Source organism: Zingiber officinale, chromosome 7A (assembly GCF_018446385.1).
Source record: "Zingiber officinale cultivar Zhangliang chromosome 7A, Zo_v1.1, whole genome shotgun sequence".
Taxonomy (NCBI): Eukaryota; Viridiplantae; Streptophyta; class Magnoliopsida; order Zingiberales; family Zingiberaceae; genus Zingiber; species Zingiber officinale.
The window spans coordinates 131,391,558-131,400,873 of record NC_055998.1 but is presented as its reverse complement, the minus strand read 5'-3'; the positions used below and the strand labels follow the sequence as shown (position 1 = coordinate 131,400,873).

The 9,316-nt window shown below is 40.5% G+C and overlaps 1 non-coding gene across 1 annotated transcript; it reads right to left on the bottom strand.

The window, feature by feature from the left end:
• Positions 1-202: 202 nt before the first annotated feature.
• TRNAY-GUA lies at positions 203-287 on the bottom strand. Its single transcript is given in 2 exon segments — positions 203-238; positions 251-287. It is a non-coding gene; the product is annotated as a tRNA-Tyr (tRNA).
• Between the last annotated feature and the right edge of the window lie 9,029 nt (positions 288-9,316).

Sequence of the window (9,316 nt, the reverse complement as noted above, 5' to 3'; positions counted from 1 at the left end):
AGTTACTCTATTTACTTAGATAATAAGTTGATTATTTATAAATAGTAAAACATTTGGTATCATGTTTTTGTAAAATGGAATTTCTACAAAATGTGTGTCCAAATAAAAAAAAGAAAAAAAAAAGTATTTTATTGCAATCAGTATCAATTTTTTCTCAAACAAAAAATTAATTTTCAAATTTGTTTAAGGGAAAGAAAAAAAATCCGACCTGCCGGATTCGAACCAGCGACCTAAGGATCACCTGCACTCACTACAGTCCTCCGCTCTACCAACTGAGCTAAGGTCGGATTTAAATAAAAGAGAGTTGTTATATTATATATTCATTTACTAATCTATTTTCATTTCGAGATCATTTACTAGACCCTACAGACTGCCCTTATTGCATAGGCCGTTGCTATTAAAAGATTTGGAGGCCCATTTCTAACCGTGAAATATTTAGCAAGTTCTTACTCTCTCCCATATAATAATCAGTATTCAAAGGTAAAGATTTGTAATTTATCTTTTACAGCTGATTGTGAGACTGATTGTGCGGGCTATCCGGATAAAAGTATGACCTTTATGCCACTAAAATCATCGACATTACTATGACTAGAGATATTCAATAATATTTACCAAAATGTATCACTATTGTTTACTATTTTAATTATTAAAATCATTTAATTACATGAGAAAAAACTAATTTAAAAATTAATCATTTAAGTGCAACTACAAATTGTGTGTTCATAGCAAAATAATATATTTTACTGTTATATTTCAAATTAGAAAGTATACATAATTTTTAAATCACTAAATGCAAGCATTCATTATCTTTATTATTGTTTCCATACATTGGTGACAGAATTCTGATAACTTAGCTCGCAAGAATTTTTCAAATTGTACATTGTTGAATGAACTCGTTCTCTGTCTCCATTGCAATTCTTAATCACCTTCCACTCTTGTATCTCCCAACTAATTGAAAAGTTTACATCCCAATTCGGCAATTCCAACCTAACAAATTAGTAATCACATTACCTATCATACAACTTTGTCATAGTTCATAGTTCATAGTTCATAATTCATAGTTCATAGTTCATAGTTCATGTATCTATAAAGTCAACAATTGAACTAAGGGTGTTTTAATTATGACGTTGTTATTCATTGACTGAGGTGCTAGGTTCGAGTCCCCATCTGCGCATGCTCTTATCAATTTAAGTCCCTATTATGGGCACTGTTGACTAAGGTGTCGTTCGTCAAATACGTGGTACCGAGACTCCCCAAAAAATCCCTTCGGAGGTTTCTGGGATATGGGGCCGTAAAGCGGTGGGCCCGTCATATTAAAAAGTTTACCCTACCTTAGTTTTGTCCCCTCGAATGGGTCTAGTGGCTAGCGCACGAGGTGTTACCACCATGAGGTCTGGGGTTCGAATCTCAGCAAAGTCAAGGTAAATGTCTCCCATATGTGCTAGTCATTATTCCAAAGGCTAGTAGCTGCCCGTGATTTATCTTCTTCGTGTTGGCCCTGGGACAGGTTGGCGGGGGTACTGGGGGCGAGCGAATTTGACTTTTGCCACCATATATCTATAAAGTCTTCTCGGCAAAGCCGAGGTAAATACCTCCCTTATGTGCTAGTCACTATTCCAAAGGCTAGTAGCCGCCCGTGATTTACCTCCTCTGTGTTGGCCTTGGGACGAGTTGACGGGGGTGTTGGGGGCGAGCGTATTCGCCTTTTTGTCATCATGTATCTATAAAGTCTTGCTGGCCCTGGGACGGGTCGGCGGGGGCGCTGGGGGCGAGCGTATTCGCCTTTCTGCCACCATGTATCTATAAAGTCTTTTATTATGTTTTCTATTCCAAAGATCAGTAGTCGTCCGTGATTTACCTCCTTCGTGTTGACCCTAAGACGAGTTGGTGGGGGCGTTGGGGGTGAGCATATTCGCCTTTATGCCACCATGTATCTATAAGGTATGCCCCCTCGGTTGGGTCTAGTGGCTAGCGCATGAGGTGTTGTTACCATGAGATCTGGGGTTCGAATCTCGGCAAAGCCAAGGTAAATGTCTCCCTTATGTGCTAGTCACTATTCCAAAGGCTAGTAGCCGCCCGTGATTTACCTCCTCCGTGTTGGCCCTGGGACGGGAGGCGAGCGTATTCGCTTTTTGCCACCATGTATCTATAAGGTCTTGTCCCCTCGGATGGGTTTAGTGGCTAGCGCATGAGGTGCTGCCACCATGAGATCTGGGGTTCGAATCTCGGCAAAACCGAGATAAATGCCTCACTTATGTGCTAGTCACTATTCCAAAGGCTAGTAGCCGCCCGTGATTTACCTCCTCCGTGTTAGCCCTGGGACGGGTTGGCGGGGGCGCTGGAGGCGAGCGTATTCACCTTTTTATACCACCATGTATCTATAAGGTCTTGTCTGGGGTTCGAATCTCGGCAAAGCAGAGGTATATGTGCTAGTCACTATTCCAAACTCTAGTAGCCACCCGTGATTTACCTCCTCCGTGTTGGCCCTGGGACGGATTGGCGGGGGCGCTGAGGGCGAGCGTATTCGCCTTTTGCCACTATTTATCTATAAGCTCTTAGGGTCGAAACTCGGCATGTTCAAGTATGTCTTCCTCATATGTTGCCACTTATACTAATGGCTAGTAGTCACCCGTGATTTACCTTCTTAGTGTTGGCCTAGGAACGAAATGACGAGGGGGCTGGGGTGAGCGAATCGTCTTTTGCCACATGTACATGTGAAATGTTGTCCCCTTAAGGAGGTACAGTGGTTAAGACATCGGATGTTGTCACTTAAGGTCTTGGGGTCAAAATTCGACACTAGAGGTGAGTGAATCACCTTTTACCATATGTCACATGTACTTATGAAATGTTTGCCCCAAGACAGGGTTAAGTTAGTTACTGCAGGCAGAACTTGCTATAATGAGCAAAAGGTCAATTCTTGACAAAGTTGAATGAATAATCCTCCTTCGTAGTGACTAACCACTGTTTCTCGATTTATCTCCTCATAAATGGTCATAGGATCGACTGTGTAGGGCCGCTGAGATGACATATTCCACCTTTTACTATAATGCACCTATGAAATACTTCTTTGTATGGAGTTGATTACCATCGTAATTTTCATCCTTTCTAACCCCAACGAAGTGATCTCTTACTCTTGTTCTTATGTTACCACATGTGCATATGAAATATTGCCCCCTCGGAGAGGTACCGTGGTTGAGACATCAGATGTTGTCACCTGAGATCTTGGGATCGAAATTCGATACTAGGGATGAGCGAATCAACTTTTACCACATGCCACATGTGCTTATGAAATGTTTGCCTTGAACTGTTGAAGGCATATACAGGGTTTTATAGTCATCGCTCAACTATTGAAGGCGTAGACAAGGGTTTATAGTCGTCGCTCGACTGTTGGTGAAGACTAGGGTTTATAGTCGTCGCTCGACTGTTGGTGAAGACTAGGGTATATAGTCCCCACTTGACTATTGGTGAAACTAGGGTTTATAGCCGCCACTCGATTGCTGGTGAAGACTAGGGTTTATAGTTACCGCTCGACTGTTGGTGAAGACTAGGGTTTATAGTCACTGTTCGACTTTTAACTTAGCCAAACGACACAAGAGTCTAGAACACTTAGGAGTTTTATTCATTGTCTTCCTGCATCCACAAGACCTACACTTACACAAGTACATTCGGATTTAACCATGCACCTCTCACCTGGTCCTATATAACTGGAGACGGTTCGCGCTCCAAGGTCGCTCGAGTTTTCACCCATCCTCATCCTGTAGGCAGTAGGCTCCCGAGCGGTGCTTCTGAATGACTTTAAAAGGTCCTCCCCATGGAACCTCCAATTTGATGACATCGTCGACCAACTTCACTCTTTTTTAAACCAGATCGTTGACCTGAAATGATCTTGGGATCCCCCTGCGATTGTAGTTCTGCTTCATGCATTGTCTGTACGCCATCAACCGGACGACGACCTTGTCCCGGGCTTCGTCCACTAGGTTGAGCTCCATGAGTCTCTGCTTGGCATTTCCATCATTGTAGAGATCCCCAACTTCCACTGGAACCATCGCCTCACCGTCGTACACCAGGTGGAATGGTGTGATGTCGGTCGCCTCTCTTGGTGTGGTACGATGAGCCCACAAGATATTTGGGAGCTTATTGACTGAGCTGCCTCCAACATGATTGAGCCGAGCCTGTAAACCCCTAAGGATTTCCTGGTTGATGACTTCCACCTGGTCGTTGCTCTGAGGATAGACCACTGAGTTGAAAGCCTGCGTAATGTCGTAGCCCTTAGTGCCTCCTTGGGTCCTTGTTTCAAGGAAAATAGGTTGACGCTCATCTTCTAGTAGAGGTGGTTGCTGGCGAAGTGGTGTAAGAATGTCACTCAGAAGTCTTTGAAGCTATGAATCGAGTCGATCGACATTCGTCTAAACTAGCGCTACACTGACCCATAAAGTGTAGTGAGGAAGACCCGATACTTCACCCTATCGGTGTACTGATGAAGTGTGGCTGCGTTATCAAACTGAGCCAGGTGGTCGTCCGGATCGATCGTTCCATTATACTCAGCGATCGTCAGTGCGGTGTAGTGCTTTGGGAGAGGGTCGTCCAAGATTCCTTGAGAAAACTATTAATTGATCCGCTCAGGTGAATCATCACTCCTTGGTGCTTTCCCTTTACGTGCGTACCGAACGAGCACGTCATTCGAGGGGCGCGTCTCTGTATGTGTCGACCAGCTTCTTACTATGCCCCCCAACAGGTACATGATTCGCTCGATCTCCATATCTAGCTGGATGACTCGCTGCTGAGGTCGCGGGCTCCTATAACTAGCGATCGGCTAGCACTTATTGCTGTTGTTGCTCCACTATTTTTGTCGCTCGGGCTTATATCAATGTATCCAGCTCCTTCTTTGTTAAAGTAACAGTGGCAAGTCATCCAGCGTCCTCCATCTTCACGTTTTGGATTCAGGCTATGTTCCCACAGACGACCCCAATATGATTCTGTCTGAAAATCGTAGAGATGGAAAGCTGGGAAAGTGGCTACTGCGTAAGCTAGGGATGTGGCTACTGCGTTGGCTGGATGTAGATCGCGCTCTAATCTACAAGCACAAGAAATGTCAATGCCGAGCTAGGGAAGAGATTCCCGGCGTTGGCCCTCTGACGCTCAAGTCAGTCATCGGCACGAAGAAGAAGACGGAGCAACAATAGCACAAGCGTAAACAGTGAATAATACATACCTCCGTCGGTGTACGGACCCCCTTTTATATAATACCATAGTGGGTGATGTGTGCGCTTGTCAAGGCGTGGACACGTTCTCCCATTGATTGCAGACACGTTCCTCAATTAGTCCTGGCCACATGGTCATGAACATGTTCTCCAATTGGCCATGGGCACGTCCTCTAATTTATCCATCATGCGATCTGCCTATTGTCCATGCCCCGTGTCGCGCGACACCATCTCCCAAAAGTATATCCAAAGACACGTCAGCGTTCTCGTTGATCGACCGAGCGGGATAGCCGCTCGGCCAAGTACTCCTCTGATTGGCCAAGTACTCCTTCGCTCAGAAGGACTCGACTGCTCTTCCATGCGACGACGAGTTTCGATAGTACATTCTTACCTGACCGGAATAATGTTTCGATCATCTCCAGGCTCCTTTGCTCCGTGACGAACTTCTGGTGATCTTGGCTGCATGGGCACTTCGCTTGGCTCACCTCTTTGCCGGTCGAGCAACATATGCCCGGTCGGCCCTTGATGTAGGGCTCCGTTCGGCCGCCCTTCGGTGGGTCTGTCGGTCTTCTGGAGTTGACCATCTTGGCTTTGACCTCCACGTGGACTGCTATCTTCCTCCTTTGACCCACACTTAGTGGGTCTCCTTTATCACCGCATCAAAGAGTGTAGAAAAGTTTTTTAAATATGATTAAATAATCGGATATTTAGGTATGACTATGGAGACAGATGTAATAAAATCTATCTATATCTTATCTAATACTATATATATATATATAAGCTTTATGTTTTATTGAGAAACAAAAAATTTTAGCTCGCTTACTATATAAAAATTTAATTTATTATCCAGTCATCAACATGTATTTAATATTCTTTTCTACAGAAATCTTCATCTACATTTATTTTTTAATGATTTAATAAATATTTTATTAAAAGTTATTTATTAAAAAAGAGAGTGATAATTAGTAATAGGATGATGGTAAAGTATGAATACTCAACCCTCTAACGGGTATAAGATGAAGACGAAAATTAAATACTTGATGGATATGGAGATGAGTATAGGAGTGGATGTAATAGATAGAGATAAGTATATGAAATTCTACCTAAATATGATCCATTGTCATCCACCTAGATGATTGCTATAATAAATTCTAGAGTTAATTTCCAGTAGATACAAAATATCTTATTCGGTATCTAATCTCACTCATGCAAAGGATTATCATGTTAGAACAAATATCCCTATGATAGACGGTTAAGATGATAATTTTATCTTTTGTTTAATACGATTAAATCCATTTTGCTCATGTAGATTAGCACGGTTGATTTCTATATGGGTGATTGATTAAAGTCAATTCTCAATCGCATATAAAATATTTTATTGATATCTGACCTTTCTCAATGTAAAAAATCACTACGGTAGGTCTTACGACAAATATCTCCTATCAAGTGTGACGACAACCTCACTGTTTTTTTATTTTTTGTATATTTTATTTCTGCAATATGATTGAATCCATTTTGAATGCGAAAGCCCTTTAAGTGTTTCTCAAGAGTATTTGTGAGTAACAAACTTATTTAATTATCGATAGGGATGAAATTATCAAATGTGCTTAAGAAGATTCTATAAAAACAACCACAAGGATCAAGTCCTTTTCTGTTTCACACCGATGATCTTTTTCTTAGTTATTTATCATTAATTTCATTGTGTAATAGTATCTTTATCTCAGAGAAAATTCTAGTTTTGCGACATCAAATCTAAATGAAGAAACCAAGAAACAAACCAAATCTATTGTTTTTTTAGACAAAATCTTAACTCATTGCAGCGAGATTAGATTGTAATTTATTGACAAACCATGGTGATTAACAGAGATAGTCCTCTGTTTCAAAGCTCCATAAAGGTCTCCGCGATGCTATCCAGGTGCGGCCATCACACGCCCACACGACCGCACCACCTCCCCCTTCTGACAGGATCTCCGATAGGTACTGTTCGTCGAGCACCCGCATGGCCTTCTTCACGGGCGTTGCGGCAGCATTGGTCTCCACCTCCTCCTTCCTCCTCCCTTTCCTCAGCTACCACGCCACCGTCTCCGCGGCGGGCACCAGGAAAAAAATTTCCCCTTCTCGAGCTCTAGTGGAGTGCACGACGTGCACCATGTCGAGCGCGCCGCACGGCAGGATGCAGGCGATGCAACACCGATAGCTTCCCTCATGGCCTCCAAACAAACAGGAGAAGAAGGCACTGAACTGAAAAAAAAAGACAAACAAACAAACAAAAAGGACTTCACTCTCTACAAGCAACTGACTAAAAGACTCAAGAGCTCAAGCTCGGGCTCGGGTTCAATTCATACTCGTCCTATTAGTAATTACGCATCGACTGAAAGCCCTTTCGAGTAGGTTGGATTGGAACGAAGAGGGTCTTCCTCCTAGTTATACCTCACAAACCCTAAAAAAAGATGGGTCAAGTCGATCGAAAATCACATATTGAGCTTTATGTGATTGATAGAAGCTGAAGAGCCAAACTCAAGTAGAAAAATGGCTGCGGCTCTTTGGGCACATAGATGTGGAGAAAGCAATGCATGAGAGTGATCGCAACTCTGCTCAATGCAATGCATGAGATTTGTGGATCATGAGGAGATTGTTGATTCTCCCTGTCAACATTAACAACCATGGAGACTGATCAAGGTCACTGAAATCACTGACTTGTTTAATGGAGTGCAGAAACAGAGGCCAACCTGCCAAGGACAAATCCTAGTGTATTGTAGTTTAGCTCACATTTTTTTAAAAATTTGTTTGTTCTAGAATAGTGCTCCCAAAATTTGGAGACTTAAATAAAGCCACTCACTCTTTCCTAAGCAGTGGGGTTTATTTTATTTATGCAGATCTTGTAGGTTTAGCAGTTGAGTTAAATTAGTAGGGGGCTATCAGGATGCAGGATTTCTTGGACTATTTTTTTTTTTTATGGTGTAGGAGATGTGTCATTTGTATTTATGGTTGGATCATAATCACGATCCGGTTATAAATTGTTGTGATTCCTTGAGTTCACCGTCCCCATCAAGTTATAATTTTTGTTCGGAGCGGGTATCCGGAGGTCGTCCGGAGGACATCCTCGCTCGACGCCCAATGATCTGGCCACTTATTTGTCACCGGAAGCCTTCGGGCGGACTCCGGCCGCTCACTCCAAATAAAAATTATAATCTGATGGGGACGATGAACCCAGGAAAGGATTGTAATAATTTACGACTAGATCACGATCATATTTTAATCGTAAATACGAATGATACATCTCCTAGATTATAAAAAATGATCTAAAAGATATGTGCTCGACAATCGGAGACATAAATTATCCAAAAAAAAAAAATGTACAGTGATAGAAGGACAGATGTCTCATTCAATTATTTTATTCATCAAAAGTTTTAAATAATATTTTATAAATCAAAAGTTTGATATCAATTATTTTATATTTTTATTTGATATATACATTTTTTTTTTAGTAGGGTAAAAAGAGTATTTTATTTGATTTTTAGCGCCACCTTATTCTAGTGATGGTTATGGTTGATGTCATACTGCGAAGTAATTTTAATAAAATTAGAATGCTTTCAATTAAATTTGAGTAATTTAAATTAAGTTATTAAAATGTATTTTGATATAAAATTTGATGTATAGTAATTTTATTTTATATTATAATTAATATTGAGGTAAAAATTATAAAATACGATACCATAATAAATACATATAGAAAATCAAAGAATATTTGATTAATAATAATAAAATAAAATTTATTTAAATATAAATGAGAATGATAAAATTGAGTAAAATGTATTTAAGTATATATAGGAAGACATAAGAAAATTTATAGAGTTAACTCTATTTAAGTAGATAATAAGTTGATTATTGTGGTTGTTATAGCAATGAGGTGGGTTGTTTTTTTCAAAAAAATTAAAAATAAATAAATAAATAGTAAAACATTTGGTATCATGTTTTTCTAAAATGGAATTTCTACAAAAATGTGTGTCAAAATAAAAAAAAAACAAAAAAAAAGGTATTTTATTGCAATCAGTATCATTTTTTTCTCAAATACAAAATTTATTTTCAAATTTGTTTAAAATAAAAAAAAAATC